Source organism: Haliaeetus leucocephalus, unplaced genomic scaffold (genome assembly GCF_000737465.1).
Source record: "Haliaeetus leucocephalus isolate CR32 unplaced genomic scaffold, Haliaeetus_leucocephalus-4.0 Scaffold229, whole genome shotgun sequence".
Taxonomy (NCBI): Eukaryota; Metazoa; Chordata; class Aves; order Accipitriformes; family Accipitridae; genus Haliaeetus; species Haliaeetus leucocephalus.
In genome coordinates, this window is record NW_010972665.1 from 11,568,117 (window position 1) to 11,586,820 (window position 18,704).

An 18,704-nucleotide genomic window follows, 5' to 3' on the forward strand; every position below is an offset into this window, starting at 1 on the left:
GGGGGGAGGGGGGCGGGGGGGCGAGAGGGGGAGGAGAGGGGGAAAAAAGTAAATGAGGGAAAGGTCTGGTACAGCTTATTATCTTAGGAGCTTAGGTCCTGCACAGCACCTCCTCTCTAATGTTTGTGCATCTCAATGGCAGAGAACTGCTACTCCAGCATGTTCGGCATTGGTATTATGACTTGTCACATCAAGACAATGTAGAGTTGTCCAAGGGCTCTGAAGAAATGCTAAATTGTCAGCTAACATCTCAGAGGATTAAAACTCAAGGAATCTAACTGATCTTAATAACATCATCTATCACTTTCTAAATGTGGCTTTACTTAGAGCTAGTAACAATCTTAACATCTTCAGAGACATTTCGGAACAGAGTAAACAAGTCAAATTGCAATGGTTCATTGTCCTCAAATCGTTAAAATTCATGCCTGCTGTTCCAAAATCAACTCCTCCATTGCCTTCACTACACAGGATTTCTACTGGTGTCCGCTTTTCAATGGTTCAGACACTAAAAGTCAGTGACACAGACCAAGCTTACCTAAAAGTAAATTGGAAGGCACTTGGTTCTAAAAAAGAAAAGAATCAGGGTGTTTCTACTTTGATTTCTGTTCATTTGTAACTTGCCCAGGTTTGTTCTGCTCAAGCTTTGCACCAATCAAAAGCTCTAAAATCCCATTATTACAGCACCGAGCCTGCACAACACTTCGTAGCCAGATCCTGGTGTTACATTAATGATGGGTGCTTGGGCCAACGCGGACACAGGCTGCCAAGATCCCAGCCCACTCCTAGCCAAACAGCCATGCCCCTCCTTTGTGCTTGCACGGGTGCTCAAGCACTAGGCAGCAGGCCAGCACAGGCAGAAGGAGACACCCAAAAACTAATCCTCTGCCTTCCTCCTCCCATTTTTCTTTCCTGGATCCACTTCCTAAACTGGCGTACCACACAGGCAGAGTGCTGGCACCCGGAAACTAAGAACAAACAGGCACAATTTAGGCCTGTTTAAACTGCTCTGCAACAACCCCCTCTGCCTACAACCGTGCAGGACATTGGCTTGCATTCAACTGGCTCAAAGGAAAAGCTGAGTATGATTACATCTGCCTCCATTACACAAAGAATATATTTCTCAACTGAACAAACAACAGGAACCCCACAAGTCTAAGTACGAACTGTAAATTCCAGATATCCACACATCATATTTAATACAATGAATGTCCACTTAAATTACCCAAGGGTCAATTTCAACACAAACTTTTTAGTCAAAAAACACCATAGTTACTAAGTCTGGATACAAAAGCACATGATGCCCTACCATATTTCTTCAAAATCCATTATAATTTCATTCTGAAACTTTCCCTTCATCTTGTTACTCATTACTTGGAGATAGTTCAATTATCTTATGTAATAAAATCATTCATGTTTACCTTAATATTGCCTAAAATCTTGAAATCTGTTACTCATTTAGCCCATAATCAAACTGATGTTGTAAAACAGTCATTAAAAACCAAGGTTTTAATACTATTTCCTGCACAGACTCTGTCACTACAATATTTTTTCCGGAGATGTATACATTGTGTTTCCATATGGACAATCTGCCTTTTTATTAAGTATCTGCATTTGAAAAGAGGCTCCGACATGATCAGAAAAAAAAGATAAACAGAGCATGGAATTCGGACACAGTAGGTCTTCTATGAGGGTACAGAGTTCTTGGTTTTTCCTCTATTAACCATATCATATTCAATATCCAAAAACACTAACAGCAATTCACTCTGTTCTGTGTACCGTATTACAAAATAAATTGCTAAGGCACCAAATTATATAATGTGGTAACACCTGATCAGTCTATCTCTGGAAACCTGAAACAAGCAATCTACTTCCACCACAGATTTTCTGCATAACCAGAGTCACATCCACCTGTCTCCTGTGTCTCAAAACTCCACGTATAGCTAACTCAGAGCATTTCACGGGCACATCCACTAAGGAAAACTCTGTAATTATTGTGGTCAAGACCATAAATGGCAAAGACTATCATGCTACTTTGCAAGAAATCAAAAATGAAGAGGGGAAAAAAAGCACCTCACGCATATACAACACACAAACCCTCTTACACTTTCTAGGAAGAAAAATCCTATTATTTCTATTGCAGTACCACCTGAAATCCTGATCACTAGTAGAGCTGATGCATGAAGTGTTGTAAACACCTGTCCTTGTGAGCTTACAATCCAGTGAGCTAATTTTAAAAGAATTAAGAAACATGTTTCTCCTAAATTTTATATAGTAACTGAGTATCACATCAGAAAGTGAATCTCATCAGAAGTTATTTTTCCACACGCTGCATACACTAGCATAAACTGTGAAAAGTTTAGTGTTAAAACCTTTTTCTGCTCTCAGTTCTTCTTCCTGTAAATATACCTTTAGCAGACCAAGTTCACACTGCTAGATTTCCCTCTGTCCTCCTGCATCTAGTACATGCAGCAGCTTCTGCTTATGGTAGGATGCTCTTTCTGTATCACTGGACCATACCCCAACCACATTGCTCTAGTGACACTATTTTATGAAGCAGCAAAATCCAGTATTTCCAATGAGGCATCAGTTTGAACACAGTCAAATAATTAAAAAAAAAAAAATTAAAAAAAATCACAGCTGTCTACACTCCCTTCTCCCCTCAATTAGTTCTTCTAAAAGCTTCACAAACCTTCCTGATATTGCACAGTAAGTAAGCAGGTTCAGCAGTCACAAGCAATACCTACTCCTTAGTCAGTATCAGTACAACATTATCAATGATCTGACATGAACAAGTTCTTGCATTTTAGTTTCAGCTCTCACTTCAGACACAATTTCAGTAACAGGTGTTTCACAAACTACTTCAGTCACCTACACTCGACCACCTGAAAGCCAGATGCCAAGCATGCCTGACTTGCTTGCTGACAAAGCATCACCTGTCTCCAGCAGCATCCAGAGTAGACATGACACTAGAATTCAGGGATTCTTGTTGGAAACAGCCTATCAAGCACTATTTTGATCTAATCCACTTTTGAAGGTCCCCCATCTTTAAGGCAAAAGCCACCATGACCTCTTCACCATTCATCCACCTTTTTACGGTGCAATTTCTGTTGACAGGACCCTATGGACAATATAAGCCTGCAGATGGGGCTGAAGAGCAGTTTAATCTGGTTGCTGTACACAAGAAACTCAATCTTTGCTACTGAATATAGACTGAAAGGTTGAGGCAGCTTCAGGAAGAGATGATCTCAGTTGCTGCACACGTTACACTGAACTAAAGCTGTCACTTCAGAAAGCAGCGTTTCCAAAAGTCCTACTAAAAAAATATGATGAGGTAAAAAGGGCGTTAAGTGCAGAAAGTTATAATGGCATGATTTTAGCATATGCAGTTCTTGCATAAAATTAAATCTAAGTTTCCCAGTTCTCCTGAAGTACACACTCCTCCTCTAGCAGTACTAACTCAAGTTACTGCTCTGGCTGTACTTTCTGGCAACAGTTTAAAATAGTACGGAAAACTGCCGGTCTACAAATGCAATAAATACTCCAGTGAACTGATACTGCTCCCTTACAGGAGGAACTTTCACACTTCAGGTCTCCTAGGCTGGAGCTATTTTTTGCTACAGTCTTTCCAGCCGCACCTGAAATGAGCACACTGCATGCAATGTGCGTTTCAGACAGGGAGAAACATGAACCACCACAAGAACAGAAGTCAACAGTAACTCAGAGACTAAGGGCTCAGCTACTGCCTACTATCACGACTGCCGAGCAGCACACTTCTATGTGTAAGGGCTGAAGGACACAGGAGTTCCACTGAAGTCCCAGTATGACGTGGGCACAGCTTTCCCCCCATGCAAAGGTACTCTTTTCAGCTGGGTGCCCTGTCTGCAGAGAAAAAAAAGAGTGAACGCTCTTGCAGTTAAAGTAGTGAGCTGGAATTCAAGTTCTGGGTTCAATTTGTAGTGTGATTTCCTGTTTAATCTACGGCAATCCCCAGGGTCACTTCCTCAGTTTTGACATAAAAGTACTTTTTTCTTTTTAATATTTTCTTTTTCTTCTTTTTCTTTTCTTTAAGATACATTTTCAGGAATAACAGAGCTACACAAATAGCAGAACTGTACATTTTTATCTTCGGGTATACAGTATCTCCTCGAAGACCCATACTTTTGAAAACAAACAAGCAGTTAATACCTTGGTATGTTTCCTTCTGAACACCAAGATGTTGGGCTTTTTTTTTTTTTTTTTTTTTTAACACAAACCTGGTATATGAGGCAGAAAGGAGCTTTTTGTTTGTTTGTTTAGAAAAAAACAAACAGAAACCACCAATTTACAGGCTTACCAGATGTTGTTTCCAAAACACACTAATGGACGGGGAAAAAAAAAAATAATCAGTATTGAACCTCAGTCTGATAACTTCCACTACTCTAAATGTTACCTATCATGTAACATTAAAGTCACATGCAGAACTGCCTAAAAACATAATTCCTACTACATTTCAGCTATTCAGGAGATGAGTTCTGCTGGGGGGGTGGGAGATATCTGGGTTTTATTACAATAATAAAGAAATATCTATATGATAAGCAATTATTTAAAGTGTTAAAGTTCCTTTTAATCTCCATTTATAGTTGGAAATTCCCTCTCCCCTTCATCCCCCCACCCCCCTCCTTTTTAAAAGGTCAATTAGGTTTTGGCTGGACTTGTCAAAATGCTTCTGTCACAACACTCCTACTGCTAACTCCAATCACACAGCAAGTTTTTCCCTTGATGCCTAACAAGTGATACAGCATATTGCTGTATGAATCCACAATGGTCGCAGACTGACTTGAGAAAGGAGCCAAGTCAAATGACATAAGACATACATTTTTCTCCCTAGTCAGTTTTAACCATGATCAAATGTTTTCAACTCAACATCACTCATGCAGCCTTATGAGACCTTCTCTCAAAAATTCAGTTACCTTCAAGACATGGGTGCATACATCTTGTGGTTTGGAAAACCACACAAGGAACAACACTTTAAAAGAGCCCTCAGAATTGACTAGCTTCCTAAACACAAAAGTTCAGTAGTATTCGTACATGCTAAATAATCTCTTAGCATCAGCAATGAAGTAAATTGTTTGATGGTATGCAATTCCATTCCAATTCAGATTTGTAAACACTTAAAATAGACCCTCTCTCAGCATTTTGATGTTGAACTGCAAGAGTCTTGCACAACTGAAACATACAAGTGGTGAAAACGAAATAAGCACATTATGAAAACAGGCTCATTTCACAAACATAAATATTTATAAAATTAATGCATTTGGTTCATTAGAAATGAGGTATAACAAGCTATACAAAATTCATAATTAATACAATCAGTTCCTGAATTTACTTAAATAATTTTAAAATAATTTAAATGCCTTTCTTCAAAACAGATAAAAAATTAGAGTATATTCTCTTCACAGGTTTTTATTACACCAAAATACCGGCATTGAATAGTTAATACAAATGCAGCACACGAAAAAGCCAGATTTTCTGTGACAAAGAAAATGTCAAGACAGGGTCTGGAAAAATGTATCAAACATCAAATAACTTTTACTTAGGAGTTTAACCATGAACGACCTGCTGTTATGCAAGTCTTAATGTAATTAAAGACTATATGGTAATAAAGCACCACAAAGGAAAGGTAGCCAGCTTGTACGGGCAAACATTAAACATTTCCTATTTTGAGCGTTTGACGTTACACCTTAGCAATCTGACTATTCATTAGACACATACTTTATAGCACTTATTTTTCAGTCACTTAAACATCATCATGTACAACAAGCTCCCAGACAGTTATGGGGGCTGGAGTCTCTGCTTCCAGTACACAAGAGCTGTAACCTGAGCCAAGAGAAGCTACAGGCCAAGGCAAGAATGACCTAGCAGGAAAATTAAATCTAGCCCACAGACCTTTCCAAATGGTTCTATTTCACGAGGCCATTTCTCCACCTCATCACTCACTGCACTTGCACACAAAGTCTACATTTCCTGCACTTCTTGCATTTTCAGTAGCAGTGGATTTCCAATGCATGTGTAAAATGAGCATAGCACATACAAGCAACAAGCCCAGCTCCCCTAAGTCCTCAGGTTCACTGTATACAAGCAAAGTATTTCTTCAAAATACACATTAAATGTTCCTCAGAGGGATCGTAATGACCACATGTCCGAACATGGCCAGGAAGGCAGTAAGAATGGGGCCATATTACACAGCTCCCCTCCGAGTCCAGCAGAGGCAAGTGACCATTCCCAGCACAAAGGTTAGGCAGGTGACACCGCTCCAGCACAAGATACGTGTGCTTTGCTAGGGTCTCCCCCTTTCCTGGTAGTTCGTACCCAACTGAAGATTTACATTGACAAAGACAACCAATATGGAAAATAAAACTACAGGGTCATATCAAACACTAAACCAAAGTTTGAAATACCTCTCTATATTAATCCTTTTCTGATGACTACTTGAAAGAAATTTTTTATTTACTTTGACTGCCAGTGAAACTGCTGCTTTACTGGTGAATTTTTTGTAGTGTAAATAGTTGCTAGTTAATCAATAAGTGTAAACCAAATAGAATACAGGAGTACATGGAACAGGCTTTGCTTTTGTTCAGACTCAATATAAAAGCTCCTGAAAAACATCATAAGGATGCTCCTATACACATCACTAGATTTGTAGTTTTATGTTTAGTTTGCCTGAATTTTTGAACTTGCAGGTTTCTGGACATGAAAGATAGAAAAAAAAGAGATCAAACTGCTTATAGTTACTACTGTAGTATATACCATTTTGTTGGGTTTGGTTTTTTAAACTTATTTTCCATATTCTGCACAATCATTGGAATTGCCACCCTTTTAAAATGTTGTGGGTTTGACTTACATCTAAAATACTCACATTTTACATAATCTGGTTGTGTTGTGCTACTTCAAAACCAATAATCAACAACAGTTTAAATCTCAGCAACACCACCAAGCAGTACTAGAACCTATAAAAAATATAGTGCTGCAGTAAATCAGTCCAAATTATTCTGTAATATCAGACATCTAATGCATAAACACTTCTTAAGCTAACATATTTTAGATACTTTTCCCCCTGTTTTCCACCCACTGATAAATCACCATTTGTCTTCGATGTACCCGCACATTAACGAGTCCACTTTGCTGGACTGACCAATAAGCAAACTCAATATTGCACACTCCCAAAGTTTCAGAGCAGGAAAAGCAAAAGATTCAGTGGAAGAATAGACTACTGGGTGACTAATTTACTACACAGCTTGTGTTCAGAGGTATGTATATTGGTGCTAACAGGCACCGAGCTGTGCTTTAAAATAACAAACTTCGGCTCAAAACACAACCACAGCAAACTATTGTCAAAAGTAGCTTTGCTGCCACAATTGTTTCTCTATTCAAAGACAAAAGAACACAAACAAAAGCAGGGAGCAGAGATTTAATAGTCACCCCCCCCCAAATAATCTTCATGAAAATCCTACTTCACTTTATGTAGCTTAGGTAAATCATTGCAAGTATGCAAATATGAAACACTTGTTTTTCTTCATCAGAGTATATAATGAGTCAAAGTATAATTCTGTTATACCCAGGTTTTACAGGCAGAAGGTGTCAGACCAGTGCTGCATGGCATCCCCCACACATTGTCACTGGTGTGCCACAGGTATCAGCAACTCTCCCTGTTCCCAGGCAGAAGACCGCAAGTCTACTCACTTCTAGACTGGGTCCTGAGCTCAAACAGCCTGTGTACTCAACATCCTTCTCTTCTAGATCCAAATGACTTTCAGCACTTGTAGTCCTTCTTTCAGATGTGTATTACCTGTGGTATATCTACGTCAATCAACCTGCCTTCCTTTAAATTTATTAAAACTAGGGAGGAAGACTATGATATCAAAATCCAGTTCCGGGGTTTCCAAACTATAGCATGAGATGCTCACTATGTAATTTCTTGATTCACTTTCTCGAAAACTTTTTTTTTCTTTTGGGGGGGGGGGGGGGTTTTTTTGTTTTAAATGATAGTTTAAATACAACTTAGATAATCACTAGGGATAGCAATGTTTTTCCCCACACTAGCAAGGTGTCCCTAGTCACTCAACGTAACTAACCTCTTAAGAGGACTCCTTTTAAAAAATATCCCCTAATTTCCTCTTGCACACATTGGCTTTCTAAAGAAACACTTTCTCAGTGATCCACAAGTGCTGGAGACAAAGCTTTTTATTGATTATAATCATACCTTGTTCCTAACCAGCACATTCACTAAGTAAACACCACACTGCCCATCCCACTGCTAAGACACATTAGCTCTAACTCCATCACAGCAAACAAATGTTTCTACTTACACCTCCTAGGAGTCAGTGAGTAGAGTAATATTTTGGTTTTTCCTCCTCTACAGTTTGGACATCTTGCAGTACATACCACAGTATTCTGAAGAGCAATCTCTTTTCAGGTTTTCAATATAAGAAACAAGTCTATCAATTTAGTGTATGAAAATATGATGAGGAATATGAAAAAAACTCTGTACCCTCTGCCTCTGATCTCTACAGAGGTTTCCAGGATGCGGCGGGGGGGGCATACAATCATCCTTGATTATTTACTCCATACAGAACTGGAGAAATAGGTCTAACAGAAAAATGTTTAGGAAATGCCTATCCACTTTTCCACCCACAGAGCAAGAACTTCCAGTTACATGTCTCAGTTTCAAAGAAAAGGGAGTTTTTTGCAGATCTACATCTCAGGTTAAATTTACTCTTGGAAAAGGACTCTGGAGGTGTCCCTCCTCTTTACCCAACCAGGATTTCAGGGTCTGTGAGGACAGAGCTTTTTGCCTAATGAATCAATTCCTGGCAACACTAGCCATGACAAAATTTCTACTCTTCCTTTTTAACAGATGTGAAAAACACATAGTGTTTAAAGCTCTTGGAAAAACAATGATTAAAAACCGCTACATTTTACAAAATTCATAGTAACTGCTTTTTCTGTTTATTTGAAAGCAAAGGGAAACAAGTAGAAATCCCATCACTACCAAAAAAAACCCCCAAAACCTTCCAACATCCTCTGTTGAAAGTAGAAATTAAACTGTGAGGCACACAAAGAAGCATACTTCATACTACAGCCCATTAAACATTGTTGGGTTTTATCGCGCTGACTTGTTAAGAAACATTTATACTTCTATTCTGGACCAAAGTGTATCATTGTGGGAATTATTGATATATGTGGTAGGAGTTTTAAATATGATTATCATCATCAACAACAAAGCAACTAAAAAGACCTTAGCTTTACAGTAATAAGCAGAAACATCACATTTTTAGGCAGTTTAAAGAACTAAAACATCTGAGGAAACTTTACAGATAGCTGAAACACTGCTAGGTTGTTTTGACCTACAGCAAAGCTGAAGAGACACTTATCTACCTCACTAAGCCTACTGCAAACTGAAAAACAGATTGCGTGTAATATTAATGCACAGAATATGAAATATCAAACAAAGTCAAATTCAGAACTGAGAGGAGAAGAAAAGGCCTTATCCTAAGAGTTTCTCCACCAATTAAAGTATCAACCGATGAGCGGAGAGAATACCCTCTTTTCCAGGAGCAAAACTGCTGCAATGGAAGGCATGAAGGGATAGAGGACTCTCAGGAGCTAAAAGGACTGTCCCTCTAGGCAACAATTAGCCTACAATGTCTGTATTTTAACTGAAAAGTTGAAAAAAATTACAAATTCAAGTGTCAGGATTAAAAATTGCTTCAATGTTTCCGCAAATACTTTGCTTTAGCTTTCATCAAAGAGTCCTTGCACCTCACAGAGAAAGATGTGAAACCTGCACATCTGCAATTTGTACCTTGCAGTTTCCTACTTAGACACTTGCATCTTTTCTGTGGAATAGTTCACCTCAAACATCTTGCCTTCATTTTTACTTCATTCATTAAAATGGGATAATAACAGTCCGCCTAATTAAAACTAAGATACCTCTTCAGTCAGACAAGGAGGACTTGGCTGAAGAAGTGGAACTTGAGATGTTCCCTTCTGGACATCCCCAGACTGCTGTGCTGGAAGCAAGACATCACAGGAATGTTTTCTGTTATGGATCCATAGGAACTTGCCTTATAATGTATTTTTTGCCTCTCTTCTAGAGCATGTCTTTGTCTCTTTTCCATTCATTCTGTTTAGATCCCAAATCCCGTGCATAATTCAATTTGTACATTTTGTCCTTATTACTCTCCTCCTTCAGTTTTGTTTTGTTTTTTCTTTAAAGAGAAAGACAGAAAGGATTCACCTCTTGCTCTGCTGCTAAATTCAGCAACTTCCTCCTACCCCCAAGCCCAAAAAAGAGCAGCAAAGCAACTGTTTCTCTCACTGATTTTACCAGGCTATGCTGAAATACATCATACGTCTACTGCTGACAATTTTCACTCCTTTGGAGGAGAGCACTGCCTTGTTTCTTCATTCCAATCACATTTCAATATCTGTTTGTGAGAAGCCAGCACTCCATCCTCCCGCAGCACTCCGTAAGTCCAGCTGCCTGACCAGCCTCGTCTGCAGCTGCCATGGAGTCACCGTTCCAAGCGCTTTCTGCTCTTCCAGTCCCCAGCTGAAATCCCATCCAAGCACACCTTATGAGGTGCAGCATGAAAACAGAACCTTTTGTTGAAGTCTCTAGCAGATGCGTAAGCTTGCTCACCACAGCTGTGTGCCACACACCAGCATTATTTCCTCATTTACTACAGTGAGCTTTAGCACTGACAGTCTATAGATGAAAATACATCCCATGCATACCAACACTTAAAACTAAGGACTTTGAAAACAACTTCACTATTAACTGAAGTCCGTATCAGCAGTAGGAGGAAACAAGCAATGAGGACAAGTAAACAGAATTAACAAGTGCAAGAAAACCACAGACCATGCACCTATTCTGGAAAAAAAAAAATTTAGAAAATAAAATCACTTTCCTTCATCCTTTGAAATCAGCAATAAAATTCAAACTCCATTACAGTCAAAGCCACAACTAAAATAAAGTACAGAACTTCCAGTATTTGAAAATTATTCTAAAGTCTTGTCTATACCAGCTTTCCAATACTGGTATTAGCAACAGCAATAGAACCTCTAAAAAACCTAACGTTTTACTCTACCATCTAAACCAGTAGATGTGAACGATGCAAAACTCTCAGTATTGAGAATACTCATTTGGGTGAGTGACCCATACTGTACTAATGTAAAAGAAAAAAAAAAATTTCTAGCAAATATACAGCACTAGCATACATTAATATTTTTCTTCAGTGAAAGCAAACCTGTTGATAGGTGTACAGTGCAGAAAAAGATAAAACAACTCTCTCCTTCAAAACATTTTTAAGTCACTGGAGATACACTAAGAAAGAATGGCCATTGGTCTCAGTAAATGTTCAAACCCGACATTAAACAGTATTCTTAAAATAAAAGCTGACTACAAACCAGTTCTGACATACAATTCAAGATACAACCTCAGTGATAAAGTTCACTTACGAGAAAAGCAAAATTACTTTCTATGCAGAATAGCAAGCCCACAGAAACACCAATAACTTTGCATTATTAAAAATTCCCAAATGTACTAAAAAATCTCAGTTCTTATTTCACTTCCATCCCCAAAGTAATTCAGAGCAACATACCAGTATTCCTACTGACTGAAGATATTCCACCATTATTAAACATGGGAACATCAATAAAGTAACAGATAAAAGAAGTAGAGCTGTTTTGTAATATTTAAAGGCAAGCAAGAAATAGATTGTTATCACAGTTTGGTACCAACCCAATAGCAATACTGGAAACAAATTACTTTACTTTATAAAGGACAGAAACATAAAAAGGGTCATTCAGCATGGTTTTATAGAGAACAAGTTGTGGCAGATAGGCATAGATTCATCTTTCAGCCAAGGACTATTGTAATAAAGATAACCGCAAAGGTGTAGGATGTGTATATGGCGCCCATATGACTTTTTGATATAGTAATACATGCCATACGTTATTTTAAAATGGTTACAAAATAATCAAAGTATACAGCAGGATTTCCAAAGTGGCTTGCTGACCTCAAAAATACTTGTCAGTGGGAAATTTTATTAGAAATTTCACACCAACATGTACTAAGCATGATGTTGTTCAAAATATTCACTGCACGTTATTCTTCAGTAATTTCTGATAAACTCTAGGAGACTGAGATTAGCAAGACTGTAAAAAATAATAAAAGAGAACAGACACCTTCACGTTTTGTTTAATTTGAAACAAATTCATTCTACCAAAGCTGTGCTTCTGAAAAAAAGGACAAACCCACAAACCAAGGGATTCTCTCAGAGAATGGACATGGAGAGAAGGAACAACCACCACCTCTGTATTAGCTTCACGCCTGATGCCGTAACACGGACTGCTACCCAAGGTCAAATAGAGACAGCTCACCTTCACTTCTGTACCTAGCATGGTGAAAAAGATAAGGGCAGGGAAAAGAAACTTAAGGGGTTGATACCTCTTTGTAAAGAAAAACAGGGGGGTTACAGAACAGAGCCTCAAAAAATCCCAGGAAAAGGAAAAATACCCTTCCTGAGACTACGGCTACACAATTATTAGCACCAAAGCAAGTGCTTCTGGACAACCCAGCAGTACAAAACAGACCTGGAAGAGGCACAAGCATGCTACTGCATTTCTACCAAATAAGCCAGAGCACATAACAATAAGCTCATGGAAGACAACTGACAATACTGGATGAAAATAAACAAATAAAGCCTGTCAGTTCCAGATTAATCCATCACAAACATTTGTTCAAATCTGAAGCAGGAAAGGGTGCATCATATACCTGCAGCATCTTTGATTCAGCACATTAGATTTTCAACATCTCAGCGCCTGAGAGCTTAGTTCAGTTCATCAAAGTAAACTAGAAGATGCCTGTTACAGCCTGTATCTTCCTAAGGAGAAAGCAGATGATCCAGAAGACTCATTAACCTAGCCAAAATGCACAGCAGGAACCAACAGCTCAGCCTTGACGAAGCTGATGGGAAGAAGTAGAGGCAGGACACCAGAGCCTTTCCAAGCACAATGGTTCTTCACCCCCATGAGTCTTCAAATTAAAACTGGATACATTTCGAGGTAAGTTATGAGATCAATGCAGGAACAACTCAGAAAAACATGAAGATGTGACACAAATCAAGGCAGATGATTTAGTAACCCTCTGAAGCCTCAAACTCCCTGAAAGTACAAGCATTCCTGTTTATTAACTATTTGAATCAAGTTCAGAAACATTAGCACTTTCTCTGTGGTTTTTGTTTGTTTTGTAACCAGCATTGAAGGCGGCCTACAACACAGACAAAAGGTAACGTGCTGTTACCACTGCGCTGACAATGTTTTTGCGTGGGAACTTGATATGCTAGTGGCTGTGCATAACTACCAAATGAAGCAGATGATAACAACCTTTCTACTATTAGGTCATCAGCCGCCCAGCAAGTAGCATTGCTTTTACCACCTTACGGGCCAAAACAGTTAACACTAAAGTGCATTACTAAGCTTCCTTTTTCCTTTTGTAGAAGCTCAATAGAAACTTCTTGAGAATCTGAGGCAAAAGTAAAACTGAAATACAAGACACTCATTTCCTATGTGCCTGCTCTTCCTGAAAATTTTTGGATGGAGTTTAATTGTGCATGAATTTGCTAATCTTAGCAACAATGTTGTCTTTACTCTAGAAAGCAGGTAAGCAAAGCATTTCTAAAGTAAGTTATTTTTGAGTTAGACTTTTAGTTTAGTCCAGCTACAAACTAGATTTACAAATGACCCAGCAGGATACAAAAGCCCCAAGCAGGTTTCTTACACCTACAGAAGACATCACAAAACAGTGTCAGCCTCTTTCACACAAGCAAGCCCTACTTTAAAAGAAACAGTAAATAACAGACTTACAGATACCGCTTTTAAAATACTAATCTCTTTGATTTCTTGGTTTGCTTTTTACCTCTAGCTGCTACTAATTGATTTCCTTCATTCATCCCCGTGCCCTTAAGTGAGTACCTTTTAAAGGTTTGTATTTCAATTCAGTTAGCCTATCCTGCCCTTTCTTCTACTATTAATAGGCATATTCTGTACTGAAACCAGTGTTCCGCTTTGAAATTCTGGTGCAAACTCCAGGAGAGAAAAAAGCTGTTAAAAAGCATTTTTTCAGGGGATTTTCAACAATATAGCACACCCATTCACTTCCCCAAACTATCTATCCAGGCTGACATTTTCCATGAAGACCCACAACAGCAGATCTCATGTATACACATACACAAAAGCCACTGCACACTTCCTTGAGAACAAAATGCTAAAATCATATTTATTACCAGCGTCTAAATCTGGTTTTTTATTGAGAAAACTGTAACAAGTCTACATACGACACAGAATTTTTCTGATCTGCAACTCCCAGAAAGCCTGTTTGTTTTCAGGAGATGACTGTTATCAAAAGCAACAAATTTCTTCAGGATTTGTGAGTAGGGGTGAGGAAATAGGAGCCGAGTAAAGCTTTTCTTCCATTGTGTCTCCCAACTGGTGGGAGGCTCTTCACTTCACTCTGCAGAAATGCAGAGGAGACTGAGAAGCCAGGAGATGCAACTGCCCTCTGCTAGCGCTCAGGGAATAAAAAAAGCCAAGCCGAAAGCCAAGGTGCAGAGGTGCAGGTTTAGCTACAGAGACAAGGGTAGCAGAGGTCTCGCAGTAAAACGCTGCCACTTGCAACCCACAGCAGTGTACACCAGTCCCACGTCCCAACGGCCCTTGCCCGCAAGCACTGCAGCAGTCACTACTGGACGGGGGTAACTCACGGCAAGCCCACAAAAACCAGCATCCAAGTGTTACTTACGCCATTAGCGTTTTGGATCAGACTGTCTCAACTGAACTGATGATCCCTTTGGGGATCCACACAGCACCACAAATCGGGATTTCTAGGATAAATCCCTTCCCTACAAAGCAAACTGCAGGGGAAAAAAAACTGAGAAGCTGTTCTTGTAAAATCTATCTCACAAAGCATTAGAACTGCTACATCAAGCATTCTGGAGCAGGAACATTTTTAAATCAAGGCTTCTCAAATACTCACTGTTTTAACTGAGATGAAGGTAGTGTAACAGAATAAGGCTTATTATACTTTAATTTTCTTACACTGCAGAAGATACCTGACTATAGTAGGCCAATCTACATGAGTTAAATTACTGAATCTAACATCCCAGAGTAAGCATGTATGTACCTGTAGCAATCAGGGACTAAAACTCTCATCCTTATTAAATGCACTCTGTTTGTGTGAGGCCTGTCTGTTCAAAACAGTAACAAAGAAAACCAAAATGCTTCAGTATCAGTTAAAGGTTACATGGCCTTCACTGAAATAGGATGACTTTGTTACATCAAACACTGAAAAGTAGAAAAAAGTTAGAAATCCAAGTTCTACTGGCTTCAAAAGAAACTTCCTGACCAAGACGTACCTACACCCAGCTGTAGTATTTCAGCTTTTGTCACACGCAACAATTCAATCTTTTGAAAAGCAGCCACCCCACCACCACCACCCAGTTTTGAAGGTACTCTCATTTAACTAAAGAAGTTGTGCTGTCCCAGACTGAGTCCATTAAATATGACATCTCCTTGGTAGACCTTTTTCACCAAAAAATTAAGGAAGTTCACTCAGGAAATCCAGTTCTGGTAATGCAGTACTATAACCAAAACTCACTACTTCACATCTCAAATACATAGCACCTCAGATCCTCAGGAGTGTGATTTTTCCCAAGCCAGGGGAAATCCATTCCATTTCCTAAAAAAGACCTTGCAGAAACATACCATGAGATCATACAACTAAAGATTGCTAAATACATATAAATTAATTCTCTGCAAATGGGTCAAGTGATCTTAGTTATTTCTTTAATTAATCTCAAACTTTGCATCTTGTAATGTAATGCTCTTGCACTGCTAGATAACACTCCAAATTTACCTAGCTTTCTCACTTTGCTCCCTCCCTCACAGTTTGTTACCATTAATAGCAGGTGAGATAAAGTTATCACATGTATTTACTTAATTTCAGAGTCTTGCACACAAGCAACAGCATGATTTCATTTGCGTCTCAGGCTACTGGAAGGAGTAGAGTTCACAGATCTGAAGAAGTAGAGTTCACCCATCTTTTTGGACGTACACTTAGTCCAGGCTAGTTTTACCAATTTCAGTATGAAAGCAGCACCTGTTTGTACATGTTTTAGATGAGAGTTCATATGAAGTTAGCAAGCACACGAGCCTGTCAAGTCAACACCTTTTCTCAGTCAGTTTTCCAAGTGCAACTACTTAACATAGGTCTCCTACGCTCAATTAACGCTTATTTTCAACCCTACGACACAAGGGTTAACTACAAAATAGAACTAATAGGATCCTATGCAGCAAGCTATTTAAATAATTCCCAAACTGTACACATCCACGCTGACACCAATAACGCCACGCACAGACACAGAAACAAAGAAGTCAACATCATATTAACACTTACGTGAGCATGGAAGCAAGAGGAAGGAGGGAGATGACCACTTTCTGCCTAGTAAGCCTCAAAGGGAAAATATTCAAAACCATTAAAGACAATGGTGGGAGCTAGAGAAAGTGAAGTCTCTGTGGCACAACAACGGGACAGCGAAAGGCTCGCAGATGAAGAGCCACGTGGTTCGAGGAGTCACCTTCACCTACAGCACACAGGTTTAGTCATTTCACCTGCTATTTTGGCTACCTGTCAGTTTCATTTGCGCTTCACAGCTCATCCTCGACACTTGATAAAAATCAAAGCTGATTTGTTATATTACAGTATCTACAACAGGAAACTGGTATGCAGCGCCTGCCTGCCAGCACAACAACAGGGCGAGGAGCTTGAGCTGGCTGGTGGTGGAGTAAATTGACAAAGGTTTAGAATCACAATAGAGAAAATCAGAAAACTTTCTATTTAATTACATTTACATGCAAATGGCACACATTTCAACGTTCCAATAAAGTTCATCTCCAGTCACTTGTAAACTACAGCACACAACAAAGTATTTTGACTGCAAATGTGTTTACATTATGGACTATGTAAACCACAGCACAAAGTCTCAGTGGCCTGAAAAAAAAGTTATGTTTTGCATTCATTATTTCACCACTTGCTGAATTAGAAGTGGTTTACTCAGTTGTGCACACAGTTTAGCACACCAAAGACAGAATGTCTCCTGAAGACGCTGGTTTTGCAGACAGCCTACAGGTTGCTACAAAAGTCTAACACACCTCTTCTCTCTTTATTCAAGATGTCAAAAACATAGACTGAGATTTTTTAGATTTAAGAAAAATACTTCCCTTTTGTAAATTAAAATCTGATGAAAATATAAGATAATCAGTCCCTAGAGACAGCGCCTGAAGAACTTTAACGCACACACAACAATTTTTCAAGTTGTTTACAAACAATAACACCTACCAGGGGTTCAGAAAGATGCTGTGCCTTTCTAACAGGCGAAGAGAAGATGTCTGACTGACAAGATGTCTTAGCCCCTTTCAACATTAGAAGGCACTCCGCTGCTACCTCATTAAGACACATTCTCTTCTCGTAAAGTATTAACAAAGCACTCGTTTCCCCAACTAGCACTATATTTGTCATCCTTGAATAAATTACTTCTGTATTGTATTTCATGCACTTTTCCGGCCCACATCCTGCTAGACACTGAATGCTTACTACTGGGAACAGATGAGAGGTTTGCCTAGACAAGCTCCATTTCTTTACTAGATATATTGACAATGAAAGACCTGATTATCAATAAAATAGCCATTATGCTTGTAATAAAGTAACACCCTGTGAAAAATCAGATGATCAGAGAATGAGCACATGCAGGTGGGAGGGATCGATCTTTCTCAAGGCATCTCTGTCTGCCCTGGCGAGGATGCACAGGGCAGCCTGTACAAGTATCAGGGTTACCCTTCATCGGTCTTTAACACGTTACCTACTTTGTATGCAGGCCGTGATCATTACAACATCTAAACGATCATTCTAACGACCGAATTAGCAACGCCCCCCCAATCTAAACTCCTAAACTCCCAACTCATAGAGAAGAAAACAATGTCATATTCATTGTATTTTCATATGTACTTTACTGAGAATTGATGCTCAACGGCACCACATAAAATGATGTTAAATTCCAAGTTGTGCTCGCAGTGCTCGTAAACCAGTAGCTGAGCTCTTCCCGGGACAGAGTGGGGTGTGTTACTCGCACTGTTTTAAAGGGGGGTATTTTAAATAACCCCTTGAAATACCACAGCTAACAAAACAGTACAAATAAATCAGACGCTCCTTCATGACCAAGCCGCTACCCTGCAACTCGCTGTTTCTGCACAGTGGCTGAAGAGGTGGCGGCTGAAGAGATAATCCGTAATCTCCGCAGATTACTTATACTCGCAGAAAATCTCTACTTTGAGAAACTTCAGGGAACACCCAGCATCGCCCTTCCTCCGCACGGCCCGTACTGCTCCGTACCTCAGAACCCCGCCGAGCCGCCCCTTCCCGAGCCCTCGCCGCTCGGACAGCCGGGCACCAAGGGCAGGGGCGGCGGGGCCGCCTCCCCGCGGAGACCCGGGCCGGCCACGCCGGTCTGGGGCGGCGGGGGAGCCACCTGGGTTCCTCGCCGCTTTCCCTCCCGCTCCCGCAAGGACCCTGGTCCCCGCTGAGGGCCCGGGGACGGCGCGAAGGGCGC

General features: G+C 39.7%; 1 protein-coding gene across 1 annotated transcript in view; it reads right to left on the minus strand.

The window, feature by feature from the left end:
• CCDC6 (coiled-coil domain containing 6) overlaps nucleotides 1-18,704 on the minus strand; it is a 56,816-nt gene that overhangs the window by 32,514 nt on the left and 5,598 nt on the right. The window lies entirely within an intron of this gene.